This window comes from Maylandia zebra, linkage group LG22, assembly GCF_041146795.1.
Source record: "Maylandia zebra isolate NMK-2024a linkage group LG22, Mzebra_GT3a, whole genome shotgun sequence".
Lineage (NCBI taxonomy): Eukaryota > Metazoa > Chordata > Actinopteri > Cichliformes > Cichlidae > Maylandia > Maylandia zebra.
The window spans coordinates 10,141,006-10,162,318 of record NC_135187.1 but is presented as its reverse complement, the minus strand read 5'-3'; the positions used below and the strand labels follow the sequence as shown (position 1 = coordinate 10,162,318).

General features: G+C 40.7%; 1 protein-coding gene across 3 annotated transcripts in view; it reads left to right on the top strand.

Annotated features, from left to right (window-relative positions):
* The window catches only part of hivep1 (HIVEP zinc finger 1), a 65,651-nt gene that overhangs the window by 3,104 nt on the left and 41,234 nt on the right, over positions 1 to 21,313 (top strand). The gene's annotated exons all lie outside the window — the stretch shown is intronic.

Genomic DNA, 21,313 nt, shown 5'->3' with positions numbered 1-21,313 from the left:
TGATTTTCTTAGTAATGTTGCTCTGCAACCATTAGTGCAGCTGAACAATTGCATTGCTTTGATCTCAACATTGCAACTTGGCATTGGACGCGAGGGGACGTTAAACCCTTTAGAGCTCTTCTGAAGACGAGGCTTTGGTGGATAAAAGGCTCAAAAGCAGAACTTCCTCCCGCGTGAGACTGGGCATTGTGTCCCGTGTGAAACCAAAAGCAAATATTAAATAATAAATAATGCCGTCAGTAAAATTCATCTTTAATTTTAATTTTGTGCATTTTTGTAAATCACATTAAAAGTAAAAAAGAAAAGGGACTAATCTAACAATAAATATAATAGAATTTTAAAATATTGTATGGTTATCTTTATGTTCCAGTGACATGATGATTGTGTTTCTGACTATCCCGGTTACCCTTCATATTACGGATCGAGTTTAAGGTAGATGATACACGACTTTTCAGTAGTGGCTGCTTTATTGGAGTGCCCTCCCTCTGGTCACTGCAGCGAGACAAACAGAGAGGCTTATTTTATCGCCGGTCGGTTATCGGTTCACCTGAGACATCCTGGTGCTCCCTGCCACCAAACGCTTCGTGTAAAACTTGTATCCCCATTTTCATTTTTTTTATTTTAAGTTGTGATGTGATGCATTTTTGCTTTCACATCTTTGTGTCCCGAGTTCATTAATGTAAACAGAGAATTGTGGCTTTTGTTTGCCTTTCAAAGCGCAGTATTAACATAAAGCAAGCAGTGTTTTGCTTTTAATCTCCCTCAGTGGCACTCATGTCCTCCAGGGCCTGCCACCTCACACAACGGTGTGTTACAGGCGGTTTTTGGCGCTTGTGAATGTGCAGATATTTACTTGAATACATACATTTAACAAAGTTGAAGATTAAAGGCCTGATGGAGGCATGCTTAAGTCAAAGCATCCTCCCGCGGAGCACCAATTGGCTTGAAGGATTCCTTGTTATGTCGAGAATTGACAGATTTGTGTGTCAACAGACGTTTGCAGTTCACAGATCGACAAATGTGCAGCGTTACATGCTGGGTGTGAAAATGTGCATCACTGCCATTCCCCAGCAGTCAATCCTCACAGATTTGTCCACGAGCAGCCAGCCAGAGTCCCTCTGTTTATCTTATAAACACTTCCTCTGTGTGTGTGTGTGTTTTGTCTTTTTGCTCCTCGTGAAGCCTCTTTGGACAAACCACATAAATAATTGAGCTTTACAACAGTTCATTACTTTGCCCGACAGAGGACGATAGAAATGGCGGTCGAACGATGCTCGAGTCTGTTTAAATGGTGTTGGTGCAGACGGCGGTGCTGCAGCTGCTGCAGTGTTTGTGGAATTTGAATTTCAGAATTTCAGAGGATGATTAGCAGAAATTTGATGAGCGCAGCTGATCGTTGTTTCAGGGGTGTGTTTAGAAGATCTTGAACGGCCAGAATTGTTTTTTTTATTTTTATTTTAAGGAGTAAAAATGTGCAAAGAATGAAATTCTTGTCTTCATAGTTGTGTTTTGGCTTCTTGAAGTTGTCCTTGAAGCAGAAAGTGACCTGAACCTGATGTTTTTTGCACACGTATGACTCAGATCTGTTCTATCATGACTATTTGAACACCACAAACCACACCGAATCTGATATTTTTCACTTCTGATTAGGGTCTCTTTCATATGTGCTTCTTATATTAGTTGTATACAGAACACGTGACCTTTCCATCGCTCACCTGAGTGTTTTGCCACGAGTCTTGTGGCGGAGATGCTGACATGTGTAGGTAAAAGTGACCTTTCACTTCATGAAATTTTGGTTTCAGTAAAGCCATTTGTGTCAGAGTGAAACCGCTCCCGGCTCCAGCTCCTCATCCACACGCAGCTCTATATGGGAGAAGCTCGTAAGTTTAAGTTGACTCTGTTTATCCTCTTTAATCTGAATCAGCTTACAAATGAAACCGTGAACGCTGGTTTTGCCTGTAATGCTCTATTATTGTGTCAGCTCAGGAATGTTTTTAAAAACAAAGGAGAGAAAACCAGACCGGAGCAGCAGTGTGAGGGTAGCCTGCACATTTATTCTGTTTGTCTGGGTGATGTCTCCCTCAAGCCATTTTCTGTGTTTGAACTTTTTTTTTCTTGCCTTGTTAAAGTTGATTTGTGGTTCTTTGTGTGAAAGATGAACTGATTGTGGAAATCTGAGCCGATACAGGTGCTTTTAAAGAAGCTGGCTCACAGCTGATGCTGATATTGATGTTTTTAATTGATTTGTGTCTGTGTGTTTTATCAGCTCTTCATTTTTCAGCATTTATCCAGTACAAATGCTGATGTTGGTTTTATCATTACTGCCCAGCTTTGTGGGCATATTTTTTATATTTTCTTTTAGGTTTTCTGATCATCTTGACTCTTTGTGGGTTTGTTTGATGTATTCAGCCCACTTTAGTTGATTCCCAAAGTTCAATTTGCTTTTTTTTTTTTTTGTGTACAGCAAATGTATGAAATGTGAAGTTGTGTTGGCTGTGATATTACAGAGATAACATTTGGCAGTGGTGCAGCTTTTCATTGTTTGCTAGTAACCTAGGAGGAGTTTCCACAGATTTGGATTGTCCTTATAGCAGATAGTTGTTGGTGTTTTTGTGTATGTGTTGTAAGAAACACAAGTTTTCCTCTGCAAATATTTCAGTCTGAGCCCCAACTGCACAGTCTTGGGCTGCAGGTGGAGACAGGAGTCCCTGTTCTGCTCTGCAGCTTTGGTTAGCTCGGCGTAGCAGCGCTCTGAACCAGCCTCTCCACCTGCTGTAGGTTGTGGTCAGAGAGGCCTTCAAGCTCATAAGTTAATCACATACGGTGCTGGTCTGAGCCTGCCTAGGTGAAGTCTATGTGTAATTTCTGAATGAAAACTATAGCCCGAGACATTGTTTTATGGCAGTCTGCTCTAATAAACTGTACATTAGAAAAGGCTAAAAGGTTTTTACTTAAATGGAAATGTTAGTTGTTCGGTGGGTTTCTGTGGCTGCTCGGCTTATTGTTGTTCAGTAGGAGGAGAATTAACTGTTTTGACATTTTAATGTGGACGCAAGTGTAGAGACAACTGCACTGTGGGAGGATTTTTACATAAAAGTGTGTTCAAAATTTACGATTTGGCTCTTTATTTTTAGTCAGATGTTCTGTTGTGGTGGTAAAATCAAACCTTACAGTTTAAATGCAACTCTTTACTCAGTTTAAAGTAAAGGTCTCTCTGTGTTTCTCATCTTTTAAATGCAGTACAGTGTCAGCTAAGTGCTGACTTATTTCCATCCTCCATTGTGACATTTCTGAACATCTTGTGGGGAGTACCCACTTCACTTCCTCATCGCTCGATGACTTGTTGGCGTCTCCTCGTGCCTTTTGACCCAGTTCATCACCTCTCCTCAGGGCTCTGCTCTCAAGGGGTTTTCTTTATCAGACAGGAAGTGCTAATTGCATGGCGTGCAATCACATGCTTAAACACTGCTGTGGAGAATTTCTTTTTCTGGAGACTCAAAGAAGCCTCTTCAGACTGCCCTGAAGCTGTCACATGATGATGCTCAACGCCTGCCTTTAACACAGAATTTCCTTTGCATATTAACACTGCAGTAATTCATCAAGCAAGGAGGTGCTGTTTAATTCTTTTCTCAGGTCCTCTCTGCCTTACAGGCTTGGCAGCATCTGCCTGGGATATAAAAAGAAGCACAGTAAAAAATTTTCCCTCCAGTCAACTAAAATCTGACTTGACAAACATTATACTGTTAGGAAACGAAGAACGAATGTTTTCAGAGTCTTGGTTACATTATTTCTGTTTTCTTAAAGTTAGTTTTTATTGTTTTAAGCCATATTTTACAGAAGTGTGAGCCCCGTGGTGAAGCTTTTAGTGGAAAAAGAAAAGCGAAGATGAGTTTTAAGCTTCATTAATTTATATACTTCAGAGAGGAGGAGTTTTTTGTTTTTGTTTTTTTAAGGCTAAGGCTCAGGTGGTACAACGTGCTTGCGACTAACCTCAGTTTAATGGTGGTTTTGTCCCCGCCTCTTCCACATGTCAAAACGTCCTTGTGCAAAACCCCAAACTGACTCCCAGGTCTGCTCTGTGTGTGAGAATAACTGAGAAATGTAAACTACTTTAAGCACCACGGAGGTAGAAGTGTTCTAAAAGTGGAAACCATTAATCATATCTGTTGCATTCATTTGCGTGTTATCTTAAGGTTAAAATCTAAAAAGACCAAAGCATGAGGATTTATTTGAAAAAGAAACAAGCACACCTGAGAACAGCATTCCTCCTCCAAGGCTGAAAATGTGCCCCCAGCTGTGCATGAATCCAGATTAGTTTGTGCCAATTTGTTGAAGTTATGATGGCAAATGTCCAATATAGCCTTTTCTCACAGTGGAGATGAGTCCACATCAAGATCCTGGTAGACTGGCCCAACTTAAAAGTGATTAACTTCAATCTCTGGTTAAATCCATCCATAACTTTTTGAGTAATCCAGCCAAGCAAGCAACCCACCCACACACACAACCTTCTTGGCGGAGGTAGTTATAGCCATGTATCAGTGATGTTTTTCTGTGAGTGAGACTTACCCGCCAGTCGAAAAAAGATGATGTTTTTTCATTTTAAATTGTCTGTCAACTCATCTTTTCAACCCACAAATGTCCAAATCTTCAAAGTCGCAGTTCCTCTAGTGGCCACTTGAGGCTTGCTACAAAAATGAGCTTTTTCCCACTGACTTCTGTTTTAAAATGTCAAATTTGTTTAGAGCAAACGTACAAAAAACAACCTGGTATTAACACGTAACGCCCTCTTAGAGTTTTTCATGCCCTCAACTCTCTGCTTATTGGAGTCACAGAGCTGGACTTTTTGACTGTGTTTGTGCCTTTTGTAGTGCTTTCAGTGAAAATATCTGACTAATAATACGGCTCGCTGTGTGGTACAGACATCCAAGAAGTCCGTGCTTTAGCGTTTGGCGATTGAAAGTTAAATATTTTATTGGTTTGTTACTTGGCGTGAATCAGCAGGTATCTATGTCTGTGCCGTGCCCATGCATAGATGTTCAAGCTAGCGAGCAATAACTCAGAGACAGTATGGGTGCAACTACCATGATGTCATCCGCTGGTTTCTGAATTTCTGTTATGACCCCTTTGAGTTGAAGGTTTCTGCTGTGGCCATCTTGATTATAAGAAACGGGACGTGACAATGAGGGGTGGGTCTGGGTTGGAAACTGCTTGCTCTTTGGCTGACAACTTGTGACTGACAAGTCGTCAGCCAATGAGCGAGTGGAAAATTTAACGGCTAATGCTCCTTAAAAAATAAAACTGAATAAAATGGGTTATTCAGTATGACCCCAAATCAGTGACTAAGCCTGCAAACTCAGCAGCAAAGTGTTTCCAGAGTTCAAGAAAGAGACATTTTATTTTTTTCAGAGGCCTTTTATAGGACCTGAAGTCTTTTTGCAACCACAGCTATTGCTGGTGCCTTTCAGACAGAATGCAGGTTTAAGGGATTTCCACATTGGCTTAATTTTTCCGAGCAGGAAGCAACAACCATCTAACTTAGTGGTCTACCCTCTTGTGTGACATGACCACATGACCGCTCAAAAAAACCCCAGCATGCTAACTTTCGGTCCAGACACCAATGAGTGATGCCACAGTGGCTACGTCCTACTTTTATATGCAGTCTCTGGCTACCACAATCTATTTTAAACTTTAAACGACATAAAATGTCAGTTAATCATGATTTCTATTGGCTCATTGTTACTAGGATTTTTTTTGTTGTTGCTGTTGCCAGGAGTTCAACTCTGGTGTCAGACTGGACTTTCAGCATTAAACTGGATAAAGAATAACAACCAACTGATGTTCAAAGCAGGATCACTGATGCTTAATTTCTATAAAAGAAAGAAAGAGAAAAATCTTTCAACACTATAAGGAGAGGGTGTTCAGTTTAAGATGAATAAATACTTCCAGAAGCACTTGGAGGACCTGGAGTGACTGATAAACTGGTCTCTTGGTGTTTAACTGTGGGACTGAATAAGAAACGCGCAGATCCAAACAAACGGCCGAGAGGAAGGAACTGTGAGTTTGTTTTGTTTCTGTTGAATCTGTGGGCTGCTCTGGGAGAGCGTTCGCTGGCTGTATTTTTGTCTCAGTCATAACAAACCATCGCACACAGAGCATTTTTCCTCCTGTGAGACACAAAGAAGGAAAACCCTGGTCCCAGGTGAGCAGTGAATCATTTACCCTCATGGGAAGGCTTTAAGATTGATTAAAGAAGCTGAACTTCCAAACTAAATTAACTTTTTAACAGGGTTGCATCAGGCTCCCTTCAGTATATAGATCATGTGTTTGTGTGCACAGTCAGGAATGATCTCGTGACGCAGGTTGTGGGTAACAGTGCAGGAAGTTAGGAACTCCTGTCCTCCCTCCTCTGAGTCTTTGTTTACTTTTGTCAAACAGCTGCTCTCTTAGCTCTGCTGCAGTGGTTTCCCCTTCAGAGGAACACACACGCACACACAGAAATGCAAGCAGCAATACAAATAACAGTTGGTGTGCTTAGTTTTGTTAACGTAAACAGTACAAGTGCATCAACCTCAATTTATCCACTGTGAATTTTTCCTCAACGATTAAAAGTGACTTGCATACTGGATTCATGCCCTAAAGCTAACAAACTAAATGGAAGTAATGCTCGTGCACTTCTGCTGGGAGCTTTACTCACTTTTTTGTATCATGTGCACAATTTTCACATTCAAATTGGTCTGTGGTTCGCAGCTTAAATAGATGTTTTCAAACTGTGATACTTTCTGTTACATATCAGCTGTCACAGTGGGAATACTCATATTAAACATGGCCAAAACTTCAGCTAATCAAGTCGTGTATAAGTAATCACTGTTAGTCATTAGCTCAGGCTTTAAATGACGCTAAAGACTCAAGTTTTCTTCTCTCTCCGTGTGATGTAGGTGAAAGCAGATGTCCCCAGTATGGTTAACTTGGGCAGCTCTGGGTGTGAGCACAGAAGCCCCATGTTTAGGCTTTTTTTTCTGTGGGGCAGCTAATCAGGAGACAGATCTAAAGAGAGAGCAGATAAAGCAGCTTGTTTCAGACAAATATTACCTCAGAGGCTCCAGCAAGGCCTGATGTAAGAAAAATAAGGATTACTTTGAACTTTGAGTCATGCAAAGCTAGTCCAAACGAGAAATGAGCATGTATCATCTTTAAGCTTGTGTTTACAGTTGAGCGATGGCTGGTGAGGAGAAATATTAAAATTCAGAATATCCTTTGAGCCAAAAGAGTTCACACATCTATAATAAAGCATGTAATACTAAAATGTTTAACATCAACCTACACTGACTGGCCTATCAGAGCTTATAGGATTGAATAGGACAAGCTTGGTAGCATCCAGTGTAAGGTTTCTGGTGCTTCAGACAAAAACAAATAAAAACAACAAAAATGTCGTAACTGTAAGATACAGCTCGTCTCGCACTACGTTGAGGCGTCGGCCGCTTCACCCTTGGTGGTCTGTTTTGTTTTGTTTTTTTCCTTTTCCAGACCTGGTGAAGAATCACAGCCACAAATGTCCTTTTGATCCTCTACATTAGCAAGGAGGGAGGTCGACAACCTCAACAGCGTCACAGCGATGAGGAAAATCCTGCACCATCTTCATGATATTTTTGCACTCATGTAAACAGGCGGGGGCAGCGAGGCTTAAACGAGCAGAGCTACGACTCCAACCTCAGACCTTCAGTTAAATCTGGACACTTTAGTTTAATTGTGCACCTATGAGCCTTCACTTTAATAATATTCAGATTTAGAAGCACAATAAAATTCTTAGTTGGTCATTAAGTTATTGCATTCGACATTCCATCGTATGTTTCAAGACAACTGCCTTTTATTTTTAAAAGTTATAACTTTTAAGCACAAACAACTTTATCAGTTAGATTCAGGTCATAAAATGATCAATGACATTTAAAATACTAATTAATTAAATGTGATAGAGGTTTTGTTTTATAAATTTATACAATACAGTTGCCTTCAAACCCTTTATAATGTTGTTTCACACTGTACAGAGTGGGAACCAGGAAATGTGAATAGACAGAAATAGTTTGTGAATTTTAGCAGTTCAATTACAAAGTTAGGTCTCTGACTAAAATGTGATCTATACATAGCATCCCTTTCTCTAAAAGACGTGCTATATGAAAGTGTAGCACAAAAAAACAAAAGTGTAGAGAAATAACAAAAAACATAATACAAAAATGTTCGTTTGCTTTGGCGTTTGTTGTCAGCACAGTGTACCTAAACTTGATATTTAAAGTTCAAGGAGGTGGGTGAGATATCCTGTGCTCTATACTGGGAACTAGGGTGACCGTCTACATGTGAAAGTACTGTTTTAAATGGTGGTAAAATAAACACCTTCACCTGAGCGACAGCTGTGAATGTCAGCTGTGTTGTGCGTCTAAAATAGGATGTTTGACCTAGTTGCAGTGGAAAGTGTGGCCTTGAATTCAACTTGATTGAGAATTATTATTATTATTATTTTTTTAAATCTTTCTGACAGTGTGCACCGAGCTGCGTTCACTGTCTGTCTTTAAAGTATTTATGGGCCATTTTTAAAAAGTCTGAAAATATCTTAAATTCACAGTTACTAACAGAAACACCTCAGATTTTCTTACATTGCATTTGGAGTTATAAATGTTCTTAGTCACGTCACAATGCTGAAGGTCTTGCCCGGGTTGATTTTAGGCTCAGTGGGCTGATGCGCTTTCAGTTCACTGGTGGAAACCCTGAAGATGAGTTCAGCGACACATGGCTCAATAAAAATTCAAATCAAATTTTCAAATTTTTTTATTTGTCACACACACGCAACCATACACAGTATGACATGGGGGTGAAATGCTTGTAGCTGTACAATGCCTGACCATTAAATGACAGAAAAAAAGTTTTACAATATTTACAATTTACAGGTTACTACAAAATTTACAAATTAACTTAGGAATTTACAGTAAAGAATGTGCAAATAGCAGAAGAGATTATAAAGGTTATGAATTATAGGATTATAGGAAATGTGTGGTAATACTCTTTGTATTTAATTTGCACTGTGTGTGCATACTATGAAATATTTTCAATTTTAATTTTTTACTGAAATTCTCATGTTTCACTTTTTTTTTTTTTTCTTTTTTTTTTTCCCCAATTGCTGGTTTCAGTTCAAGTGGTTATAAATGTTTATGAAGTGCAGTATAGGAAGGGTTTGCTCTTTTCCCGATTTCTTGGGATATTTGTCACTCTTACACGTTTCGGATGTAGTCAGATTTAAATCACATTGAGATTATGAGGCTTATTTTTGTCTAACATATTTTTTTTTCAACCTTGGAAACAGTTGAGTGGGAGAAATTTGCAAAGAAAAAAAAAAGAAATCAAGAAGAGGCCAAAATGTGGGGTACCTAACTGTAAAAGGAAGCTGAAGTTTTCATTCTGCGATAGTCTTCTTAGACAAAAGCTGCTGTTTTGTCTGATGATCATTTGTGTTTCCGTGGGGATGCCCTCATAATCGTCTTTGTTGGGCACAAGTTTCTGTCGCATTCAAATAAATGACAGAAACAGGAAAAACCTTCTGAGAGTAACTTTCCATCAGTTTCACCCAGTCACCAGAAGTTTCCCAGTCTGTATTTGTAGCTGTACATCCTTTTTGTTTGTGGTATTTTTCAGCGTAGTCCACAAACGTCTGTGTGGTGGTTTGTGGTGTCTTCTAATTTCCCCTCTCGGGGGAAGCACATGTAGAACCAGACAGTGAGGTGTTGACCTGCAGGAGACCCTTTTTTATTTTTTTATTTTTTGCAACCATTTAATAAAAGGCAGACTTTAGAAGTGTGCTCATCTTACAGTGTTGGTGTTTGAAAACTAGAGCCAATCAAAACGTGTCTCAATATGAGGGAGAGGGGATTAAAAATGCTGTGTAGTCCCAAATAAAGAAGCACACCTGGTACCTGTAAGACCATCTTCCAGATGCTACCTTCCATGTGGTGTTTATTATCCGTCTGTGTGGTTTCTTGGGTTTTCACTCCCGTTCCTGGACAAGTCTGCCCCTGAAAATGCCCAGACTTCAGTGTTTATTGAACTGACTCTGCATTCCTCGTCTTATACAAAAAAAAAAAAGATCCTTACACCGAAGCCCTACAGGTCTGGTTTTAGCTTTAGCGGGCATCACACTGTGTGATTAATGGTAAACAACCGCAGTGAATGCGGGTACATTTAACAAGGTGGAAAATGTTTACCCTGTGAAGCTGATGCAGGGAAAGGGAGACAGTGTTTCCCATCCCTCGGTGTGCTGACACAGATATAAATAAAGCTTCTGCATCTTATTACTTTAACCTGTTGGCTGATTAATGTGTAATGTGTGAGGATGGGGACTTAATTTTGCATCTGCTTAAAGAGTAATAATCTTTACAAGCCAAATTCTGGATTTGATTTGTCTTTAAGCTTGTGTTGTTTTTTTTCTCTTTTCACTGCTGCAGTAATTTGCAACAAACTGCCATCAGTTTCCTGTTAATGATCAACCACTTCTCTGACCTCAGCACTGACTGTGGTTAAACATCCACGTCCAGAATCGGCTACAGCAGCTACTTCCCTTAATCACAGTGGGCACGCTAACCAACCCAAGGCCGACACTGAACACAGGAACAGAGTTGTTTGTTGCTTGAAAGCTGCAACAAAAGTCGAGCTTCTCTGGTCTCGCCGCCTTTGTTTTTTAGCAGAACTGACCTTCTTCTAACCCTCGGGAGTGTTTTGCGATGCCTCTTTGTCAGCTTTCTGCACTGGCCTTGTGCTTTGGGAAGGAAATGCATAGCAGGTCAAAGCCAATCTCCCTTAATCACAGAGTCACACTAAGGTCAGGGTTTCTTGAAGATTTTCAACTGAATGTAAATCATTAGGCTTATCTAGTAGTTTCATTTTGCATTTAGACTCAAATTAAAAATAAATCTGATGTAAAATCTTAAAAAATGGTGTCTTGTATACCAATAGGAGGAAAAATAAGTTGGTATTAAATTATATTTTAATGTGAAATTGTGATAAAGAGCTTCATTTGCAGCTCAGATCATTATAGTAAAATTTCTCTCACACTTTCATAGATTTGCTTCATTTTAAAGGTTTAAAAAAACACCCCTACAGACCACCTGCTCAGCACCACACAGCCTTAAGACACAATGAGCTGTTGAACAGAGTGAAGCTGGAGGCAATCTCTGCCAACCATTCCACTTCCTGCTAATCAAAAATACAGAAATTTGGTTGCACAACAGGGAGCGCTCCTAAAATCGTATTCCTTAAATACGAGAGAATGGAGGAGTTGCTAAAATAATTATATAAACCTGCTTCTAGAGAAACAAGATGTTATTTCAGTTTTCAAAAATAAATTGTCAGTATGTCCAAGTAATTCAGATTTTGTCCTTTAATTTTTTTCCAGCTACATTTTAACCATAAAATATTATTCTCATAATACATATGGCAGCAGTACTGAACCACCTACACAATACAGCTGCAGGAGCTGCTTGTCCATGACACGAAGCTCCTGGCATACAGTTTTCTGTCCTGATGTTAATAACAGAGGAGGTCTGGAGTTGCTGTGGTTCCAAACACTTTGCAATAACACCAGTAATTGATGGTGGAACATCTAGGAGAGAAGAAACTGAATTATTGCTCTTAACTCATTCTGTGAAGCACTTTGTGATACCTGTGGTTTTTTAAATGTGCTATATAAATAAAATTGTATTGTATTGTACTTGTTTGTAACAGAAAGCTCTTCTGTGAAAGAATGAGGTTCTAATTTTTGTAAAGGCAGTCTGCACGGCTGGTTGTTTGTCTGTGGCACCTGTTTGTAGACAATAACTAGACTTTAGAAGCGTAGTTAAACTACAACAGAAACTTTGATTTCATGCCTGAAATCAAATTGGCAGATCCCGTAGAATAGCCTACGGTGCTGTGGTGGCCTTTCTACTCAAAATTAAAATGTGAATTATCCAATGTTGTAACAGCTTTTATCAAAAATATTTTCAAAAATGAGGTTGACTTCACTCTGCACGAATGAATGTTCCCTATGAAACTGGAAATCCAAAGAGTGGAAAATTCTAAACTTAGAAGTTCTTTAGTGAAGTGTTTAGATACTAAAAGGTCACACATTTGACCCAGGAGTGGGCAGAAACCCCAAACAGAGTTAAGAGAAGAACAAACACAACTGCAGAAGAATGACGATATTGGTGTGTGTTTGCTGGATGTGTATAATAATAATAATAATAATAAGGTGGGTTGTTGAATTTAAAGTGTTGGCCCTTCTTTATCTCGACTGATCGATGTTGGGCCTTAAAGCAAACTGTGATTACTCTGCTGTTGAATCCTGGGCTCTGAATATCACTGCAGCAATATCAGGAGAAATATGCATGAAGGGTAGGTTAAATGTTTGGCATGTAGAGGTTTTTTTTTTTTTGTTTTTTTTTTTTTGTCACTACGCTTGTCTACTGAGTGTAGGGGATTTGTGAGCATGCACTTGGGTGCTTCAGACTGCAGGAGAGGATACTGGGACAGAGCCATGATTTAGGGCAAATACAGCAATGAGTGTGCAGGTGACTCAATATGAACACAGACTGATGTCTTGTGGGAACGTCTGAAGTTGCTAGCCCGACTAGCTTCTGTTTTCTTTGCAGAAAACAGAATCTGGCTTCATCTTTGCAACCAATCAGGGCATTTATTGAGAAGTTCCTATCTAGAAAGCAAAACACAAACACTTAAAGTTTAAAAAGCATGTTTTTTCTTACTTCTACTACAAATGTGCTCACAATGAGCTTATCATAGCATAGATCATTCTCTTTTCTGACACATAATGACCAAAAATGTAAAAAATGAAGATGATATTTTATTTGGTAGGACTTGAAATGAGGGCTTGAACCCTAAAACTCATCAGAGAAGTGTTTACAGAGGTTAAGTGTGAGGGTTGTTTTTCCTTAGACTTCCTAGTGCCAGAAGTCGTTGTGCAACCACTGGTATCCCCTCCTTCCCCTCCCATTAAGAGTGTAGATTTTAAGCACTTCCGCATTGGCTTCACTTTTTAGACATGGAAGCTATGTCCATCTGTTATACTGTCTATGGTAGATATGCCTGGCATCACATGTCTGAAATGGTCGTCAGCATCAGAGCAAAACAAAAATTAAAAGTGTTCTATTTACTCTTGGCTGGCTGGGGTGGCAGGGGGTGAGTCAAGCGCCATCTTTGCTGTTATGAAACTCTCACGTTTTCATTCAGGGTTCGTGTCTCTCTTATGTCTTTAAATGGCACAGTGGCCTCTTCCAGCTGTGTGTCTCAGTGACACCTTAAGTTTCATAGTGTTCATACTAAGTGGTATTGTGGTGGTGGTGGTGGGAAACACTCTGATTGCACATTTGAGGGAAATACCAGATATATTAGAGGTTTTCTTTTCACTTCGCCTTATTTTCAGTTACTTAATAGAGCGGGTTTGCTCATTTCAGTTTAGGTTTATTAGTGTCAGGGTTATAGTTTTTTGTAAAAATACAAGGTGGGCAGAAGTTAAAAGTAGATGCTGCCAGATAAACATCACCGTGTGGTAAAGGGCACGACCTCCTGCCGCTTAAGGGTCGTGAACCTGGTGCAGTGCTGCAGGGAAAGGGTTAACATCCCGGCCTGAGAAAATGGATTTTTACGTGTTGTGTCACGCTTAGGCAGCCAAACCAGTGTTTCCGTACAGTCCCTTCAAATTACAGTGTGCGAGTGCAGCGAGCTTCACACAAAGGGAACTTCTCTCCCAGAGGCAGGAATAAACCGGGGTTTTAGCAACAGTAACTACAACAGACAGGCTGCGACTAGTTCAGGGATGCCTGTTTAACTCTGTGGCAACCTTGGAGAAGGTTTCACTTTGACACTGGCAGAGCTGGGCCGGGGAGGAACCCGCCGGGGAGGAATTTTTATGGCCATATATTGTGTGAAATTGAATATGGTGAGAAGAGGAAGGCAGCTGCTCCCTTTGCCATCCCGAAATGTGGGTTAATGTCTATTCCTTGTTTTTAACAAAGGAATAAAGGCTTATATTTTAGCCTCTCCTCACAGTGAGCGAGCTTTAATGGCAGACACACAGGCTCAGAGTTCAGACGCTGTGCAAAATGAATTTTTGATGATGGAAAGTGATGACTATTGGAGACCAGAGACTTTTGCCCTTTCTTCATTTGCTATGAACTCTTAATGTGAGATGAATCTCGCAGATGGCACGGTGGTTTTAATCACCAGGGGCTAAGTGGAGGGCGGTTTCTCCCTCGGGGTAATTACTCTGTGGCAAACCTCCTCAACACCTGGTAACATCTGTTTTTTGAGGTAGCCAATTTGTCAGTTAAGTTGTTAGGACTTGTTTATGTAATTTGTTGTTTTATAATTAGTTTAGCATGTTTTTCAGGGGTTTATGTCAACACAGTAATTCAGAAGAAAAACAAATTTACAAGTTAGTCAGTAAATGAAGACATATTTTATTTAATAGATAGACTCAAATCACTATCTTCGAACCTGTTACGCCTTTATTGTCCTGGTCTGATCATGTTTAACACCCAAAAGGCTAATGTGATTTGGCATAAAAGCCTTTGCTGGGAAATTTAAGGATGCCCTCTTATGGTCTGCCTTATTTTCTGTCATAAATATGCTGCTGCAATGGTGTAAGCTCATATTTTACATGGCCAGAGTTTCAGATGAGGTCATCTAATGGAGAAATAATCCATGAGAGGCAAAAGCTCAGCTTCAGACAGTTGTTTCTACTTTAGCCTGTATGATTTCAGCAAGGGGGATATGGCCAAGGGGGTCATGAGGGGCAACCAATGAGAAGTATTTTGCCTTAAAGGAGGAGGAGCTTAAACAGAGGGGCTGTTTAAGCTCCAAGGCCCCGAATAGACAAATAAGGATCATTTTGCACTGTGAATCCTGAAAAGCTGCTCTTGTAGAGAAAATATGGAGCTTAATAGAACCACAATCATAGATTTATCGTCATTTATTTAAGTATTTTCATCATTGTTTTACTGGAAATGACTGACATTTGCACATTGTATTTTGTGTGGATTAAATGCTATAAATGAGAGCTGTGATTAATTATCACTTTTGATCTAACAGTTTCATGCCTGACTTCATATTAGATTAAATGTCTTTGTTTTTCAGACCGTGAAATATGGAGTTTTAATAAAATTTGTGCCCATAGTTTGATCTTTTGTGGATCAGTTATTAGTCATCTGTTATTTGAGGAAATAATCAGGATTTATCAGCTACCACGTAATTATTTTTCAATTTTTTCTGACATGTCACAGTGCCCAAAGTCACTTTTATGCCCTGTAGATCTCTTGTTATGAGCTGATATTCACCTCCTTGATAACACCTCCTTGTTAGAACAGCAGACATAATATGGAAGAAATCTGTGAATCGTAATAGAGCTGATTAATTATTTAATTTACAATCACAGCTAGTTAAGCCCAGTCAATCCTGTTTTCAATATCGATTTGCCTGCTGAATATTTTTTTCTATAAAATGTATGTAAAATGCCACAGGTGATGCAGTCTAAACTCAAAATTGTTCAGTTTTCAATCATATAAGTGTAAAGAAATGTGCAAATTTGATAAGAAGAGCTGGATGGTGGTGTAACTCCTCATTGTGAGCTTTAACTTGCAGGTCTGTTTCTGAAGGGTGCTGTTACAGTTTCGTGGTTGTGCTTTGGTATGCTGATTTTTTTTTTTTTTCTGCTTCTCAGTCCTACTTCAGCTTTTCTTCCTCCCACCTCAGCTAAACCCATTCGCCGTCTGCACACTCTCAGTTTGAATGTCTGTCAAACTCCTGCCTGTTTACCAAACGTTGGTGACTAATACTGTAGCTAACACTGCCCGCCTCCCTGTGCAGAAAAGGTCTCGCATGTGTGTTTCTTCATTTGTTAAGTCGTGCACCTTTTTCATCTGCGCTGTGAGTGTTACTCTGCGGAGGCACACGTGTATTCTTCTCCCATGAGACAAAATGATCAAAGCGTCATTTATTAGCTGCCTGTCAAAGTCTTTTCTTTTACCTGTTGCAGCTAAGATCCTCAGATCTGCCACCACCCACTTTGGCATTTACGTAGGGGCCCCCTGAGAACGGCTGACCTGTGTGTGTGTGTGTGTGTGTGTGTGTGTGTGTGTGTGTGTGTGTGTAATGGGCTCCATTTTGGGTGTGTATCAGGAACTTCTGTCCAATCAGTCAAATTATTTGGCTTAAACTTTTCAAAGTGAAGCATTAGTGAAGGGCTCAGTTAAATTGGAGCTAACGAATGCTGACCTTCTCGGACTTGCTTGGTGCATGAGTGCACCCCCCTCCCCCCCGCCCCCTACATGCACCCTCCCACCTCCACAGGTAAGCTCTTGCAGCCTGCTGAGCGACTTCCTGGAAACTTGGTTGAGCAGCATTGATGTTGGCAACCCAGAAAGGTGAGCGTTGGCGTCGGAGCGGGAATGATGAGGGGAAAAAACAGGGTGGGAGCCGGCGGGATTTGCCTCTGCTCACGTCAGCACAGGGGCCCAGAATAGTGGAAGAAATCCTCCCTGCGGTGGCGAAAAAGGACCGGTGCCGGGGCTGCGTGTCACATTATTTTGGAGATATGCTCATGACACAGAGAGGAGGCGGAGAGCTCCTATAGACTCTGAGGATGTATGTCATCTGCAGAGAAATGCCCCAACAAAACCTGCCTCTGTTAGACGGGGGCTGCTGCCTCCCAGGGGGTCCGTTTTTATGATGTGTGGGGAAAATGTGACGCAGGTCAGGCTGCTGGAGTTGAAGTAAAAAGAAAAAAAAATAATAATAAAAGCTTTGGAAAAACTGCTCAAATTAAAAAAAGAAGTCTGCCAGCCGGAAAACCCTTAAAAGGGTGGCTGTGTGGGGGCGCTCTTCAGTGTGTGCGTGTGTGCAGCTGTGTGTGTGTATGCAGAGCTGGCATTGCTTAATGGTTTGCACAAGCAAAGCCCAATGTAGGGGTTGCCAGGGAAACAGAGCAGCATGAGTCTCGCTCTGCAGGTGCTGTTCTTGTGTCCGACTGCTGGAACCTCCTACGAATGAGGAGGGGAGGGGAAGGGGTCAGGGAAAACTGCTAAAAAACACGTCAAATTGTAAAAAATATGGTAAGTAAACAATATTAGGACTGTAACATGTGACGAGAGCAGGATAAAACGAGAGTCTGAAGCGAAAATAACACCTCCTTATAGCTGTTTTCACACATAAACTTCAGACAGTTCTGGGAGAAACATTTGCCAAAGTTGTCCTTACTCAGATTTAGCACAGCAGGAAATAGTCAGATTCAGACATGTTTGCACTGGGAATGCAACATTTATGGTAAATTGAGTGGAAGGGAAGAAATTGGAGAGAATGATCAAAAAAAGTAAAAATGCAACACAATGTTTGAGGTTTAATATCATCGTTTAAATGCATTTTTCTATAATCAGAGCTGGTTTAATGTGGCACTTTGCAGCACATAACACCGCGCGCACACAATGTTGGATTATTTTGGAGACTGACTCACATTACAACTGTAAGCTTTTTTATTTTTATTTTATTTAACATAGACTGTAAATAAGGATGCACATTACCACTGTGATATCACCCACTGGTTTGTGAAGGCTCGCTACAAACATCCTCATTCCCAGAAATGTGATTGAACAGCCAATGCCCTGTCTATTCCAACACATCAATAAATATGACCTGAAACCAGTGACTGAGCCTCTAAAGTCATCACGAAAGTGTTTGCTGCGTGTGTAAACGTTAATTTGCTAAATACTAATAATACTACACTATTTATCTTAGTTTGTAGCTTGCTGGTTTTATAAAGAGGAGTGCTGCCCTGCGCCAACGCTGCAGTCGTAGCTAGAGGGAAATGACCCCATAACTTCTTGGAAAATATGAGTTCAGCAGACTAGTATTTCTGGTCTTAACCAGCAAAATTTGAATATTTATTTGGTTATTAAAAAAAATGTATAACAAAAATAATAACTAGCAATTGCTTACCTCACTTGCAACTGGCTCCAGGATAGCTTGCTAGCTCAGAAATTTAGACATTTAAATAGAAACTTCCATCCCCGAGCTTTTTTTTTTTTACGCTACTTAACATCTAAGGGATGACATTCGCTAGTCAGACATAATGAGGATCTCATGTGTCTCAATCTTAGCTCAGCTCAGCAAAAAAGGAGGTGGAGGAGAGATTCACCAGGAAGGAGGTATCCTTTGCAAGTTAATTTATCCCATCCCTCCTGTGTTTGAACCGTAATGGTTACATAAATCCAGCCTGTTGAAGGGCGTTACTCTGAGGACTGTGGCCATTTTGCAGAAACCAAAGTCAGCCATGTGTCGTCGAGGGAGGTTGGAGGGGAAAAGAAGAAACGGCTCTTGTAGGAAAGAGTTTCCTGCCTGAGAGTGAAGTGGTGAGATTCTGCAGAGAAACGGGTAGAGTTCGTTTAGATGCACAACAATGGCTGATTCTGTGGGGAAAAGGCGCCGTTTCCCCTTCTGCCCTGACGGTGACAGGCACGCAGGTCCATTCAGATTCGTAGCTCAAAAACAAGCTCCTCACCTTGTCATCATTTTTCCAGGCAGGCTGCTATCAGATCATGCATTGATTCATGAGGCTGCTTGGAGAGCTGCTGACTCTCATTTGCCTTTTATATGTTTATGAACACTGCTAGACTGCTATTAGTATTAATGGAAGCAGTTTGCTGCAGCACTATAATACCTCACCGCGTAATTAATTCAATTCCAGTGTCTTTACATCCATCTGGGACATTCATTTTCCTCCCTGATTACACACATGCTGAATTTGCGCTCCATCGTTGTATTTAAGTTTGTCCTTGACTAGAAATGACAGGCCCTCTGCTGCTGTGCGAAGCAGATGTTGTGGTGGAGGAAGCGACAGGTGGGCAGATGGGTGAGAAGGCAGAGGTTGAGTGTGCGGTTTCCTTAAGGTCAGGCCGTGGGCTGTATTTATCAACACTGACACTTGCTGTTTCTCTGCTGCGTGGGTCGTCTGCCATCATCAGCATCGCTGCGGCACATCAGCCAATCAGAGCGCAGCTGTGGGCTTCTGCTTCTCGGGAGTCACATGCATCGGGCAGGGGAATGACTAACAAACAGGCCTCGTGGGAGCACAAGCCGTTGCTTTTCTTGCAGGCGACAAACTCTGAGGTGACCCCCCCCACACTCGCTTTACACAGCACGTTAAAACTTGTCACCTGACATGTCCGTACGCTTTCTGAAAAGCCTCCACGCGGCACGTCTCTGCTCTATTACAGATTATCCACCCCCTCGCCTCACTCGGCCTGCTTTCTGTCATCCAAGCCTGAACACTTTTGATCTGTGGAGAGTGAAGACGCCCATAAGAAGGCTGCATCACAACAAGCAATTCGAAATGATTAGAGAAAATTGCAGCAAGCTCTTTGTGACGTGCAGTGAAGGATTTTTCCACTGTTTGTTTGTTTGTTGATGCAGCACTGCAGAGACAATAGCAGCTTAATGGAACTGAAACTGGGTCTGCTTTTACTTAAAACCAATACATTTTGAGTAAATGGTCACAAAACAAAGAAACAAAAGCAAACATGATAATTTTACAAAATTAGAAACTTAAAAATGAGAAAATCAACATATTCAAGAAGCACTTGAATATGATGTGCTGACCAGTTTTGTAGGACCTTCTGAAAAATTCTTTTCTGTTGGTTAACTGCTTGATTTGTTACCTGTTGTATGGACATATGTCTATTTAAGAGCTCATTTTTGATTGTGTGACTTTTTGCCCAATGATGTCACGTTAGTTTGCTGCACATGGCTAATGTTATCAGTGCAAGCAGCCTGCTTTCCTTGCAGGTTAACGTTCAGCTGTGCAGGGTGAGATTTGCTGCTGGGGATGCACGGGATCCCCCCCCAACCCCCTCTGGTCTATATGTCCCTGCCTCTGCTAAATACATTTTCTTGCACGGTTGCGATAAAACTTTATTCCACACTCAGATTTTTATTGCTGCATCTTGAAACAATCTACAGCACAAATGTCAGCTTTGACTTTCAGCGCTCTTGATGCCATTACGGTGGAGATGACGGTGCGTAATGATCTGGATCGGTTCCGCTCCAACGTTTCAATAAGCCAGAAAGCATCAGTGTCTCAAAGTGAAGACTACGCAGACAAAATAAGAGCATGAAACGGATTCAGAGTGTCCGGAAACTCAAAACAAATTCTAGAGATACTGTGTGTCAATCACTTGCCTGATTTCTGACATCAGAATTCCCTACAAAGGCGAGTTGCAACTGTTTTTTTTCTTTTTTTTCTTTTCTTTTTTTCTTCTCCAACTTGTTGAACTGTGTACCGTGCACACCGTGCACCGTACCGTACCACATAATGGAACACTTTGTCCAATAGTCAGAGGTGGAAGCATACACTGGATATCTTTCTGAGGACATTCATTGACAAGTCTGTGTCCTGAACCTTAACTTGGACAAAAGTTTAACTCTAAGCCTAAAACAAGTTAATGCTCACCCTGGTCTTTGAAGCAGGGTAGAAAAGGCTGACTAAAATGTCTTAACTTTTACAAAATCTCATCACTTTAAACGGCCAAATACACCCTTCACTGTTGCCCCCCGAACCGCTCCACATGCTAAACATGGCGTGACACATACTTAAATCACCATTTCAGCGGGTCGTGCATCTCTCAATAGTAGTGCACGATTGTGTTGGATTTAAACATTCCAACAATATCACTGCAGAAGCTCAAAGATTTCCAGATTACACAGATGCCTGAAAAGATGCAACTTTCTGGAGACATTTCTCTTCTTCCAGTTTTGACTTCTGCTCTTATTCCAGCGCCGATGTGTAGGATTTTAAGTAGTGACACCTATTGTTCAGGCAAATACTGCACTGAGTACCCATTCCCCTCAGTGAATAGTGACGTCATTGTTTGCATGCAATGAGACAACTGTAATGGGACCTTTCACTGAGGATGTGGTATATGTTCAGTGTCCTGTTCAAGGTAGTTGTAGAGGAAAGAGCAGAACAGGTTTCAACACTTCCACCAGGATGTCTGTGTTGACTTTATATCTTTTACTTGTACCTGAAGAGCATTAATAGACCTGTAGATCTGTTATGGAGGTCAAATGTCAGATAAGCTACCTACAAGTTAAGCAACTGTTTAAGAACTGTTTCACCAGATGTGTCAGCTTGGATGGAAAATTGTTTTCCAAAAGTGTTTTCCTCCTGTGGTCTCCATACAAAATTAAACAAATGTTATGTAATTCAGTTAATTATTAGCAATGGAATTCCACATCT